This window comes from Sinohyriopsis cumingii, chromosome 18, assembly GCF_028554795.1.
Source record: "Sinohyriopsis cumingii isolate HCF-2022 chromosome 18, ASM2855479v2, whole genome shotgun sequence".
Lineage (NCBI taxonomy): Eukaryota > Metazoa > Mollusca > Bivalvia > Unionida > Unionidae > Sinohyriopsis > Sinohyriopsis cumingii.
Genome location: NC_142978.1, coordinates 77,219,864 through 77,235,452, shown reverse-complemented (window position 1 = coordinate 77,235,452; position 15,589 = coordinate 77,219,864). Strand labels below are relative to the sequence as shown.

At 34.2% G+C, this 15,589-nt stretch overlaps 1 non-coding gene across 1 annotated transcript; it reads left to right on the top strand.

Annotated features, from left to right (window-relative positions):
* The first annotated feature begins 10,317 nt into the window (after nucleotides 1-10,317).
* LOC149777038 (U5 spliceosomal RNA) lies at nucleotides 10,318-10,433 on the top strand. Its single transcript, XR_016416312.1, has one exon. It is a non-coding gene; the product is annotated as a U5 spliceosomal RNA (small nuclear RNA).
* The last annotated feature ends 5,156 nt before the right edge of the window (nucleotides 10,434-15,589 follow it).

Below are 15,589 nucleotides of genomic sequence, written 5' to 3'. Positions count from 1 at the left end.
ACATTGAGAGGGAATGTCATTATATTATCCACCACCCTGAATCCACAAACAAAGATATACAAACGGCAAAAAGCGTCCTACATACACTGAAAGAAAAAGAAGAAATAGGAAATAGACTCAGAGCTGGTAAATTCCACTACATTTACAAAGAAGGGAGGCACCTATATAGGAAAGAGGAGATTAGAAAAGGTTTGGAACGAAGCATCACAGAATTAAAAGAAGGAGAAAAAGTCCTAAAACATAAAACAGAAATACTAGACTATATACATAAATTTTATGCAAATCTATACCAATCACAAAAAATACCAACATCAAATATAACACATTACATGGAAAATGTAAACTTTCCGAAACTAAGCCAGGAGAATACAGACCTATGCGAAAACCCCATCACGGAACAAGAAATAATAAACGCAATCAACCAACTAAACAAGGATAAATCCCCGGGATTAGACGGCCTAACCGCTGAATTCTATAAGACTTTCCAAAAACTACTAGCACCATTATTATGTAAGATCTTCAAGGAAATTTTCAAACAAAAAGAAATGTCCCCAAGCATGAAACAAGGACTAATCACGCTAATTTACAAAAACAAAGGGAATGCCAATGAATTAACAAATTGGCGACCAATCACTCTACTAAACACAGATTATAAAGTACTAAGTAAAATACTGGCCAGTAGAACCACCACTACACTCAACGATATAATCAATATAAATCAAACATGCGGAGGTGATGACAAAAATATTCTAGACAACACCTTATCAATCAAAACCATTATAGACTTTATTGAGAGCCAAAAGGATACCGGAGCGATGATCCTAATAGATCAAGAAAAGGCTTTCGATAGGGTTGAAAAAAATTACATAACTGAAATCCTAAAGCGTTTTAATTTTGGACCGATTTATAAAGAGTGGATAGAAATCCTATATAACAACATATCAGCAGTAGTACAAACTAATGGCGCGATTACAAACAAATTCCCGATAGAGAGATCGGTGAGACAGGGATGCCCTTTATCCATGTTACTCTATGTAATGGGCATCGAAGCGCTAAGAATCAAAATACAGAGCAATGAAAACATCAGAGGGATACATATTCCTAACCTAAAAGAAGAAATAAAGATGCTACAGCACGCGGATGACTGTACCAATTTTATAAAAGACACAACCTCATATAAACATCTAATGCAAGAATACTACAACTATGGAAAAGCATCCGGATCCCAGATAAACGATGGGAAAACCGAAATCTTGTTACTCGGGAACTGGCGTGGAAACTATCCAGGTTTACCACCTGACAAAATAAAGAAACACGTTAAAACACTCGGCATTATTTTTGGAAAAAACGCGAAACACTTAAACTACCTAAATGTACTAAACAAACTAAAAAGACAATTACTTTTGTGGAGCTCGCTGTATTTTAACCTTATCGACAGAGCCCACATAGCTAAAACATACCTTTTTAGTAACATATGGTATGAGTTTAGTGTTATAGACTTTGATATGCAGTACATTAGGAAATTCGAAAAGGTAATATACCAGTTCATATGGAATGGGAAAATACACAAACTAAGTAAACAGACACTGCAAAGAGAAAACAAGAAAGGGGGGCTTAACATCCCTATTCTTGCTATCAAACAAAAGGCAAACATCATTAACAGAATACAAAAATTACAAAACCTGGACGGAAGACCATGGAAAAACATATATGTTTATTTCTTTGGATATATCTTAAATAATTTCCCAGAAATATATAAAAATAACAAACTAACAAAGAAACTCAAACCCCCAAACATCGCATATAAAATAAAAAACACAATCATAGAATACAGAATTAACAAAGAAATATGGAGCTTACAGGAAGAAAAAACATACGGATACTTACATAACATTTATACAAACCAACACAAAACACAAATAGAACATCTACACCCAGACCTAAACTGGAAACCAATCTGGGAGAAATGGGGTAAAATAAAAAACACCAACACTCAAACAAGATTATATCTATACCTACACGATGCATGGTGGACAGGAGAAAAAGCCTTCTTTAGGAAAATCGTCCCATCCATACCACAATGTATCTTATGCAACACTCAATACGATAGCAAACGACATCTAATTTTATATTGTCCAAATACAAAAACACAAAGGGATGCCATTAAACAGGAAATAAAAAATTCAATAGGGAATTTCCAGACAAAACAATTATTGTACACGGACAACATAGAGGATAAAAACTTATATGATGAGATAATTCAATACATAAATAATATCGTGCAAATTAGAAACGATAAAATATGGACTACCAAGCCATCCGAATAACATCCAACATGTACAAAGAACTAACACATACACACACGCATACATTGAAACAGTAGGCAGAAGGGGCAGCGGGCATAACTCTATTAAAGAGTTTATCCCAACGGAAACCCAAAACCCCATCCTGCGATCACAAACTAACTATAATCAGGACTGTCTACCATTATATAAAAAATTCACCACCAAAACCATTTATCAACCAATTACGAAATTAAACAACACAGAAACAGTACACAGAGGAGGCGGTAGGCAAAAACCCTATTAAGGAGTTTATCCCAATGGAACCCCACCATCTCCCGCTGTGACTGTCTTATTTTGTGCAAATCCAATCCCTCCACCTATACATGTACGGTAAACCTGGCCATACTACAAAAACAACTATTTCATCCCGACTAGCGAATATAGCTATAGGCATATAACAGAAACAGATGTGAGGGCTAGAGAATTAACTCTCTTCAAGAGTTTATCCCAAGGGAATCTCAGTCAACACATCTGTAACTGATACCCCCTCCCCCCTAAACACAAAATAAACAAAGACCCACCAGAATATGCAACGCTCGCTAAACAGATATGGCCTGCTGGATAAAGTCGAGGAAAGAGACTGTCTAAATAGAGTCCATGAAGGTCCTGTCTGTACAAAATCCCAACGAAAAAAAAATACAATAACCTAACCAGCCCACACACATCATTTCTATCTATAGGAACCCAACAATAAGCAGATAAGTATGCACAACAACAAAGTAAACTGCGTACATGCATACACAAACACACAAAACCACACAAAATAAAAATAAAACAAAACTAAAAAGTCCAATTTTTTAAAAGAATACATCTATTTTCATTTTTATATATAAGAAAAAACAAACAAAAAAAGGAAGAAATTATAACTAAATATGATTAACCTCCTAAACAATACATCATATAATGAACCTGAATCCAAACTATCCCAGTAAAATCCTTTCTAGCTGATGTTCACACGAATCTTGGAACAATGACTACCAATGATTAATTACACCCCAGCCGGGATATCAATCAAACAATTCTCCAAGTACAGATAGACCTACACCACAGGGACTAAAACCAAGTCTACCGTGCCACTACTGAAAACTAGATAGTTAACCCAAAACTCTTAAGATATGATCTAGATATTGCCAGTCTATACACAAAATCAAATGCAGTTACAACACAACACACACAAACAGCACCACACCGGACTTTAATGACTATGGCAAGTCACTCAAAAATAATAACGATAACGAAATGGGGATGGGAACGGAAACTTTTACCCTGAACTTTCGTAAAGGGAAAACGAGTACGATCCTAAGTTTCAAGCATGTCGGGTTCAAGGCAAGAAAACAATCACGAGCACTAGTGTTTGCAAGTATTGACCTGAGAATGGAAACCGACCTGCCTACCGAGTGGGAACGGAGTACAACTCAGAACCCGAATGCAGGGACAACTCGAGATATATGGCGAAACGAAACAAAGATCAACCCTGACGAAAAAAGAGATAAATAAATAAATAAAAAACAAAAACAAACAAAAAAAAAAGAAAAAAAGAAAATAAAAAAATATACAAATATAATAAAAAAAAATAATAAAATTAAAACTTTTATATAAAACAAAATGAATACAAAAAAAGCAATATCACATATGGAATCTACATATGGGAGGACGGGGGATACATAAATCACAAACCATGACTTTTACAAACGAAAAACAGGGTGACACCTCCAACTCTTTACCAGCATCTGCAGGAACGGAGTCATGGGGTGCCAACATAAGTTACTAAAGATTACCGTGGAGAGGAACATTTAATGAGTCTATAGACCATTCTTTGAAGCCTCACTTTGGTGAGGTACCAATTCAATTAAAGTAAACCTCTTGTTCAAATTTAGCATTTTGTTCTCTTTTCTTCTAACCAGATCCAAATGGAAGATAGTAACCGATGATTATATAATCAGGTCTCAGTACTTCCAGTTCGGTACTCACAAAGGTAGTTCTAGTCTATTGTTAGAACATTTATTCCTCTCTCATTGTCATGGTGATAGAAGAGTTATATTTATGCGATTTTGATAGGGATTTAAAGGTCATTGTTTATTCTTGAGAATATGAGCTCAGGTGTGGTTTTCCATGTGTATTTTGGCGATAGTGCATAGTCAGTAATAAGGCCATGGTGATGATCCGGAAGTGAAATATGTGTTCTGTTTACATACTGCTCTGTTGACAGTCCAGCCTCTCAAAAAAACCTTTGGCAAGAACTTCACCGTGAAGGTATTTTTAGATTAACATATGATTTGTACTGATTGTCACACAGTGGAAATGTCAGCCTCGAGAACCAAATGTAGAGAACATATAACAAAATTAATTGTGCTATGTCCTGTCAGTGCAGTATTTGAGTAAAGATTAAACTGGTATTAAATCTTTATTATTAATGAACGACACATGAAATTTCAATATGTTATGTATATTGACTTTGAAAAACAGTAGAATGAAATTAGAAATAAAAAGTTAAGTTTTATTTTGAAAAATTTAAATGAAATTTAAAAAGAAGTATAAAAAATTAAAACATTTACTCCAAAATATATAATATTTGTTGAAATGATATTAAATGATATCAGCATGTAAATATTCCTACACCATATATAAGTTCCAATGTTGGATATTTGTCAAATTTTGTCAGAGAAAATATCTTTGTAAGTCAAAATGAGACCATCATTTAAAATACACGAAGACAAAATTCCAGTTTGTATTGGTCATTCAAAGTATTTATTAGGGGTCCAAGCAGTTAATTTATGAGTTTATCATGGGGTCACTTCCTGAGTAACACATATCTGCTTGTATGGCCTTCAGTAATTTTTTACAAACATAGTTATAGGGTATTTAGTGAGAGGACAGAGATGAAAACTTTATACTAGAACCTAGTCAAGTTCTCTACTAAATCATTTTAAACTGTCCCAGAATGAAATACAATTCAAAGGGATAAAATATACTTTCCCCATGTATATTACCCTTGGATGTAAGAAAACAGCAAAATAATATAAGCTGAACACAAAATGCATTCCATTGTATTGTTCAGTTTGGTTACGATATTGATTGGTGTAGTGCAGCATTGTGGCCTATATGATGTTATGGGAATGCTGATGATCCATCTTGCTTTATGCATTATTAATTACTAATAATATTTGTTAACTGACACTCTAAAGATTGCATAAGAAATATTCAAACAGATTATTTGAATTCAACTTTGTACAACTGATTTTGCGATAGCTACATATCCCACATGAACAAATATTCATATATTTTAGAATGTTTGGGATCAAACGTTCACATTCAGTACATCATATAGGCTGACATTGTACATATAGTGAATCTGTAAGGCCCATTTCTGGCTGTGTGCGCTGAAAATATCCCAAAATGTTATTTTCATCATGAGTAGGCCTATGTATGATAACATATTTCAATTTAGTACTATGACAGTGTGCAGTATTGTAGCATCAGCTGATATCTGATTCCATTGAATCATTGAGTTTAATAATTGGTAACCAACACTCTTAATGATAAATGTTGAAACAGATCATTTGAATTTTGTTTGCACATTTGATCTTAAGAAGTACATTGTATATGTCCCACATATGTAAATGTCCATCCTGGTTTTCACGTTTTGGGGATCAGAATTTCACATTTAGTTGACGATATAGGATTTATTGGTATCTATAGTTGATCTGTGTGGCCACATTTTGCTGTATTCATCTGCAATATCCAAAATTGTTATTTCCCTCATGAATAAGATCGCTTATAGTCATATATTTTAATTTATTACATTGTCGCTTGACTTTCCTGTATACTGGTATGTACTAATGTTTGCACCAATCATCAAACCTCACAGCCCCAACATTGCCTTAAACTGTATGATACATAGTCTACCTGATTTGCTATTTAACCTGTAAATGGCTAAATATGCTTCTAGAAACCCCATATATTTTTAGGATAAATTTATCACTTTAATACATGGTCATCGCTTCACCTTTTTGAGTGTCAGTCTGTCATGTTTAATATTTTTCCCATGCTTGCAACCTTAATGTTATTTTGAAATCACCATATCGAACACATTTTAAATTCATTTACCTACATCTTACTGTTTTCTAGAATCAAGTGAGACATGTTATATCTTTTCAGGTCTAACATTGTATCTGGAACAAAATGTTAGAGTTGGATCAGTTTGGAAGCTCTCCAGTAGTCCGGTGGTGATAGCAAGGTTTCATAAGGACATGTGAAGTGTACTGTCATAAGTGACCATGATTAGTTCATATCACCACACTGATATATAGCACCACAAAGACATGGCTTAGGTCTTCATGAGAGAGAATAACACCATTTTTCAGTAAGGTAGAGCCTCCCTAGAAACTGTATTTTCCTATCCCATTGTCACCTTTTGTAGTTATTGACATTGAAATGGAATGCATTTTTGCTATACAACATGGTAGTGGTCCCATCCGAACTTTAAATCTGAGTGCGCTATTACTTATACAAACAACTGCCTACGTACCTGACACAATATGTGGAACATAGCACCTGTCACTGTTTCTTTAGTGTCTACACCTATATGCATCTGGACAGGCATATTGCGGTTTGCTGCCAAAATCACTATGAGCTGTGTTGCTTCACTAACCCTGGGAAAAATGATATCACTTGTACAGACTTAAGCTACCATTTGTTTTAAATACCATGTATTAGTCAACTTTGCTGTCTAAAATTTGTCAAACTGAATTTTAAAACTTGTAGGAAAATTTATATTTTCAATAAAATGTAGTTTTTAAAATTTAAATGTTTATTTAAATTTCCTTTATCAATAATTTCAAATTGTAAACATATTCTCAGAGAGGCCTTGTACATTCAGGTTTTCATTGCATTGAAAAATTCTTATAATTAAGGAAGATATAGCAAATTAAGTTTTGGTTTCTCAAGAGCACTTGGACCAAAACTTGCACCCTGTGGAACACCAGCACTACACACTTTCTGAAAGGTGTCACGTGTCTTGTTTGTAATAAAATTCAAAAAGACTTCATGTATAAAATTGAAATAGGTGTGGCATGCAAATATAAAAGTTTGACTAAAATTGGCCATAACAAATTGGGCCTGTCAGGAATCAGGTCACAATTAGTACATCCAGTTCAGTACCAATAGATGTAGTTCAAATCTATTTTTAGAATATTTCTTCCTCTCATTTTGGTGGTGACAGAAGAGTTATATTTATGCATTTTTTAGGGATTTAAGAAGTATTGAGAAACAAATGTAGAGAACATAGAGTAAAATTAATTGTGTTCTATGTCCTTATGGATCTGACCTTGTTCGATTTATTGACAAATGGAGTTTATCAGGAATATTATGTTCCCTGAATATTACTGGACCAGAAGTATGTTAGTTATCACGTCACTTTCTCGCATCATACCTTCTATTTTGTCCTCTTTATCTCACATGTATATGGTATGCATGTGTGTTTGGAAGTAAGTAACATTATCTTATGTTTATGAATTTAGCATTTGATGTGATCTTATTCAAATACATGTATGTAGATGCACGTTTGCTTTTTAGACCAACAAGTAGATCTCCGCCTTTTCTTCTTTTTTCTCCCCTGACATTACCGGTAGTGTCAGAAAAAAACAAAAGAAGCGATGATCTACTTGCTGGTCTAGTTTGCGTGGAATATGTATGCAAATGTATGTACAAGTATTATATTTGCATATGGTCATCCAAAGTGTATCAATTTAGCGTTCATATATATACCAATCATGTGCTGCAAAATGGCATTAAACCCAGTAAAACCAATCTGAATAATCAATCCGCTAATAAAAAGAGGCGTGATCTAACGATTGTGGACTAGATGTATCAAAGTTTTGGAAATTAAGATCTGTTAAGTGTATATTTGAAACTCGTCTGCAGTAAAAACGCCCTGTGTATATACATGCACGAGTGTGTGTGTGTGTGTGTGTGTGTGTGTGTTTTGACTGAAAATCAAAGAACCGAAGGTACTGTAATATTAATTGCATTTGAAAGATGCAAGTTGTTTTTTTCTTGTTATTGTTGGAAAATGGCGTCAAACTCACAACATCACGCTGAATATGAGTAAACAGTGTGTGTGTGTGTGTGTGTGTGTGTGTGTGTGTGTGTGTGTCTAATATCAACGAACCTAAAGCACCATAAGCTTACGTCCATGTGAAAGTGGCAACATGGTTGGGGTTTTTTGTTTGTTTGCTGTGATCTGTTCATTATTTTTTTCTCTACCTATGAGCATGTGCCATGGTATTTTTCATCTTCGAACTAATTCTAAGAAATTAATAAATTCTTTGGGAAAGGCTTATTACATCGGCTTTACAATTTCATTAATGATCAAAGCTGCTCAGATTTGCTCCTTGAGGCATCTAACGAAACCAAATTAAAGCAAAACAGACGAAATAACATTAAGGAAATTTTTTTGACTATGGCTGCCTAAAAATAATTCAAAAAGAACAATCTTAAAACCATTCACATGTCACAGAGTACCAGCAAGTTTTAATATACAACTTTGGAGGCCTCGTATTTCTAGCTACTTTTATGTATTTGTGATTGAAAATCTCTAACGAAATCTGAGTTGTTACTTACATAAACTTTGTATTACTATTATTTTTGATGGATAGTAACACCGGCTGCATTCATTTAAACTCAAAACATACAAATCTATGAAAACGGCATGACACGTTTCCGACAGAAAATAATTTTCAATGCTGGCGATGTATCACAGCAGGTGACATACCTTAAAAGAAATGAAGAATTTACACGTAAGTATTAAGGTTTTAAATGCTAATTTTAAACTACATGGAATTAAACGGGAACCCGGATGGCCGAGTGTTCTAAAGCGCTCGACTTTACCAATCACTGCCATCTCATCTCGATCCACGTGGTTCGGGTCTCGGGGTCGGTCTATGTGTGTATATGAGAAAGGTTGCCATTAGCCTCTCGTGAGTCGGTGGCTCTTCCCGAGGTTTTCTCCAGTTTCTTATGCCACTATTTATACTGGCCGCCATGTATAGCCTATCACGTGCTGAAAAATGGCGTTATTCCCACAACAACAACATGGGAATATGTTATGCGCCTTTTTTGCGAGTTGGATCTAACAGTTTTAGCAGTAGGAAGAGAAACTCATTGATGCTCATTTTACAAAGAGTTTTCAATTTAATTTTCCTGAAATCTATACCTCAAAAGCCGAAATCTAAGCTGCGTACCACTACCGAAACGAGAGAGGAAACAATGCTCTAAATATAGACTGGGACTACTTTTGTGGGTACTGATCCGGAAGTAATAATTGCGACTCAATTTCATTAACGGCAGCCTAAACATGTCTGAATCTTTACTTAACCATGTGTGGACCACCTATTGGAATTGTACCAAACGCAATAAAGACAGTTAATGGTCTAAGCTTGGTATAACATACCCTAGTTTGCTAGTACATATGCCAGGTTTAAGGTCTACATTGCTCTCCTCGGAGAAGACAGATGATATCCCAAACATCTGAAACATCCACACGTTGCATTAATCTAAAATGGAATTTTTTTTCTTCAAGTAAATTTTGATTTCCTATATGAATAAAACACCTGTTATTTTTTTCCAAATTAGTAATCTTTTCCTGATGTATAAATAGGTAGTTATAATCCATCTCGATAACTCGAACATCTAACGAATGTGGATTACATCCCTTTCACTGTCAAATTAACTCCCCCTGCCTTTTCCACGACAAGAAATATAGAAATATTAATTAGTATCCTTTCTACCAGTATAAAGAAAATAAATGGGTTTCACTGAAATTCAAAATAGCCAATAGCAAAATGACACTGTATATTGAAAACTATGACCCTTTTGGATCTTTGTAGACATAACCATTCCACTATCGTCTTTACAAAAGCATTTGGAAAGTTCAAACTATTTCTCTTCAAAATAAAGCGTGAAAGTATAATGATTACTCTGGTTTCTCTTCACATCGTATTAATCTTTCGCCTTTTACTAAAGATTACCGTGGAGAGGAACATTTAATGAGTCTATAGACCATTCTTTGAAGCCTCACTTTGGTGAGGTACCAATTCAATTAAAGTAAACCTCTTGTTCAAATTTAGCATTTTGTTCTCTTTTCTTCTAACCAGATCCAAATGGAAGATAGTAACCGATGATTATATAATCAGGTCTCAGTACTTCCAGTTCGGTACTCACAAAGGTAGTTCTAGTCTATTGTTAGAACATTTATTCCTCTCTCATTGTCATGGTGATAGAAGAGTTATATTTATGCGATTTTGATAGGGATTTAAAGGTCATTGTTTATTCTTGAGAATATGAGCTCAGGTGTGGTTTTCCATGTGTATTTTGGCGATAGTGCATAGTCAGTAATAAGGCCATGGTGATGATCCGGAAGTGAAATATGTGTTCTGTTTACATACTGCTCTGTTGACAGTCCAGCCTCTCAAAAAAACCTTTGGCAAGAACTTCACCGTGAAGGTATTTTTAGATTAACATATGATTTGTACTGATTGTCACACAGTGGAAATGTCAGCCTCGAGAACCAAATGTAGAGAACATATAACAAAATTAATTGTGCTATGTCCTGTCAGTGCAGTATTTGAGTAAAGATTAAACTGGTATTAAATCTTTATTATTAATGAACGACACATGAAATTTCAATATGTTATGTATATTGACTTTGAAAAACAGTAGAATGAAATTAGAAATAAAAAGTTAAGTTTTATTTTGAAAAATTTAAATGAAATTTAAAAAGAAGTATAAAAAATTAAAACATTTACTCCAAAATATATAATATTTGTTGAAATGATATTAAATGATATCAGCATGTAAATATTCCTACACCATATATAAGTTCCAATGTTGGATATTTGTCAAATTTTGTCAGAGAAAATATCTTTGTAAGTCAAAATGAGACCATCATTTAAAATACACGAAGACAAAATTCCAGTTTGTATTGGTCATTCAAAGTATTTATTAGGGGTCCAAGCAGTTAATTTATGAGTTTATCATGGGGTCACTTCCTGAGTAACACATATCTGCTTGTATGGCCTTCAGTAATTTTTTACAAACATAGTTATAGGGTATTTAGTGAGAGGACAGAGATGAAAACTTTATACTAGAACCTAGTCAAGTTCTCTACTAAATCATTTTAAACTGTCCCAGAATGAAATACAATTCAAAGGGATAAAATATACTTTCCCCATGTATATTACCCTTGGATGTAAGAAAACAGCAAAATAATATAAGCTGAACACAAAATGCATTCCATTGTATTGTTCAGTTTGGTTACGATATTGATTGGTGTAGTGCAGCATTGTGGCCTATATGATGTTATGGGAATGCTGATGATCCATCTTGCTTTATGCATTATTAATTACTAATAATATTTGTTAACTGACACTCTAAAGATTGCATAAGAAATATTCAAACAGATTATTTGAATTCAACTTTGTACAACTGATTTTGCGATAGCTACATATCCCACATGAACAAATATTCATATATTTTAGAATGTTTGGGATCAAACGTTCACATTCAGTACATCATATAGGCTGACATTGTACATATAGTGAATCTGTAAGGCCCATTTCTGGCTGTGTGCGCTGAAAATATCCCAAAATGTTATTTTCATCATGAGTAGGCCTATGTATGATAACATATTTCAATTTAGTACTATGACAGTGTGCAGTATTGTAGCATCAGCTGATATCTGATTCCATTGAATCATTGAGTTTAATAATTGGTAACCAACACTCTTAATGATAAATGTTGAAACAGATCATTTGAATTTTGTTTGCACATTTGATCTTAAGAAGTACATTGTATATGTCCCACATATGTAAATGTCCATCCTGGTTTTCACGTTTTGGGGATCAGAATTTCACATTTAGTTGACGATATAGGATTTATTGGTATCTATAGTTGATCTGTGTGGCCACATTTTGCTGTATTCATCTGCAATATCCAAAATTGTTATTTCCCTCATGAATAAGATCGCTTATAGTCATATATTTTAATTTATTACATTGTCGCTTGACTTTCCTGTATACTGGTATGTACTAATGTTTGCACCAATCATCAAACCTCACAGCCCCAACATTGCCTTAAACTGTATGATACATAGTCTACCTGATTTGCTATTTAACCTGTAAATGGCTAAATATGCTTCTAGAAACCCCATATATTTTTAGGATAAATTTATCACTTTAATACATGGTCATCGCTTCACCTTTTTGAGTGTCAGTCTGTCATGTTTAATATTTTTCCCATGCTTGCAACCTTAATGTTATTTTGAAATCACCATATCGAACACATTTTAAATTCATTTACCTACATCTTACTGTTTTCTAGAATCAAGTGAGACATGTTATATCTTTTCAGGTCTAACATTGTATCTGGAACAAAATGTTAGAGTTGGATCAGTTTGGAAGCTCTCCAGTAGTCCGGTGGTGATAGCAAGGTTTCATAAGGACATGTGAAGTGTACTGTCATAAGTGACCATGATTAGTTCATATCACCACACTGATATATAGCACCACAAAGACATGGCTTAGGTCTTCATGAGAGAGAATAACACCATTTTTCAGTAAGGTAGAGCCTCCCTAGAAACTGTATTTTCCTATCCCATTGTCACCTTTTGTAGTTATTGACATTGAAATGGAATGCATTTTTGCTATACAACATGGTAGTGGTCCCATCCGAACTTTAAATCTGAGTGCGCTATTACTTATACAAACAACTGCCTACGTACCTGACACAATATGTGGAACATAGCACCTGTCACTGTTTCTTTAGTGTCTACACCTATATGCATCTGGACAGGCATATTGCGGTTTGCTGCCAAAATCACTATGAGCTGTGTTGCTTCACTAACCCTGGGAAAAATGATATCACTTGTACAGACTTAAGCTACCATTTGTTTTAAATACCATGTATTAGTCAACTTTGCTGTCTAAAATTTGTCAAACTGAATTTTAAAACTTGTAGGAAAATTTATATTTTCAATAAAATGTAGTTTTTAAAATTTAAATGTTTATTTAAATTTCCTTTATCAATAATTTCAAATTGTAAACATATTCTCAGAGAGGCCTTGTACATTCAGGTTTTCATTGCATTGAAAAATTCTTATAATTAAGGAAGATATAGCAAATTAAGTTTTGGTTTCTCAAGAGCACTTGGACCAAAACTTGCACCCTGTGGAACACCAGCACTACACACTTTCTGAAAGGTGTCACGTGTCTTGTTTGTAATAAAATTCAAAAAGACTTCATGTATAAAATTGAAATAGGTGTGGCATGCAAATATAAAAGTTTGACTAAAATTGGCCATAACAAATTGGGCCTGTCAGGAATCAGGTCACAATTAGTACATCCAGTTCAGTACCAATAGATGTAGTTCAAATCTATTTTTAGAATATTTCTTCCTCTCATTTTGGTGGTGACAGAAGAGTTATATTTATGCATTTTTTAGGGATTTAAGAAGTATTGAGAAACAAATGTAGAGAACATAGAGTAAAATTAATTGTGTTCTATGTCCTTATGGATCTGACCTTGTTCGATTTATTGACAAATGGAGTTTATCAGGAATATTATGTTCCCTGAATATTACTGGACCAGAAGTATGTTAGTTATCACGTCACTTTCTCGCATCATACCTTCTATTTTGTCCTCTTTATCTCACATGTATATGGTATGCATGTGTGTTTGGAAGTAAGTAACATTATCTTATGTTTATGAATTTAGCATTTGATGTGATCTTATTCAAATACATGTATGTAGATGCACGTTTGCTTTTTAGACCAACAAGTAGATCTCCGCCTTTTCTTCTTTTTTCTCCCCTGACATTACCGGTAGTGTCAGAAAAAAACAAAAGAAGCGATGATCTACTTGCTGGTCTAGTTTGCGTGGAATATGTATGCAAATGTATGTACAAGTATTATATTTGCATATGGTCATCCAAAGTGTATCAATTTAGCGTTCATATATATACCAATCATGTGCTGCAAAATGGCATTAAACCCAGTAAAACCAATCTGAATAATCAATCCGCTAATAAAAAGAGGCGTGATCTAACGATTGTGGACTAGATGTATCAAAGTTTTGGAAATTAAGATCTGTTAAGTGTATATTTGAAACTCGTCTGCAGTAAAAACGCCCTGTGTATATACATGCACGAGTGTGTGTGTGTGTGTGTGTGTGTGTGTGTTTTGACTGAAAATCAAAGAACCGAAGGTACTGTAATATTAATTGCATTTGAAAGATGCAAGTTGTTTTTTTCTTGTTATTGTTGGAAAATGGCGTCAAACTCACAACATCACGCTGAATATGAGTAAACAGTGTGTGTGTGTGTGTGTGTGTGTGTGTGTGTGTGTGTGTGTCTAATATCAACGAACCTAAAGCACCATAAGCTTACGTCCATGTGAAAGTGGCAACATGGTTGGGGTTTTTTGTTTGTTTGCTGTGATCTGTTCATTATTTTTTTCTCTACCTATGAGCATGTGCCATGGTATTTTTCATCTTCGAACTAATTCTAAGAAATTAATAAATTCTTTGGGAAAGGCTTATTACATCGGCTTTACAATTTCATTAATGATCAAAGCTGCTCAGATTTGCTCCTTGAGGCATCTAACGAAACCAAATTAAAGCAAAACAGACGAAATAACATTAAGGAAATTTTTTTGACTATGGCTGCCTAAAAATAATTCAAAAAGAACAATCTTAAAACCATTCACATGTCACAGAGTACCAGCAAGTTTTAATATACAACTTTGGAGGCCTCGTATTTCTAGCTACTTTTATGTATTTGTGATTGAAAATCTCTAACGAAATCTGAGTTGTTACTTACATAAACTTTGTATTACTATTATTTTTGATGGATAGTAACACCGGCTGCATTCATTTAAACTCAAAACATACAAATCTATGAAAACGGCATGACACGTTTCCGACAGAAAATAATTTTCAATGCTGGCGATGTATCACAGCAGGTGACATACCTTAAAAGAAATGAAGAATTTACACGTAAGTATTAAGGTTTTAAATGCTAATTTTAAACTACATGGAATTAAACGGGAACCCGGATGGCCGAGTGTTCTAAAGCGCTCGACTTTACCAATCACTGCCATCTCATCTCGATCCACGTGGTTCGGGTCTCGGGGTCGGTCTATGTGTGTATATGAGAAAGGTTGCCATTAGCCTCTCGTGAGTCGGTGGCTCTTC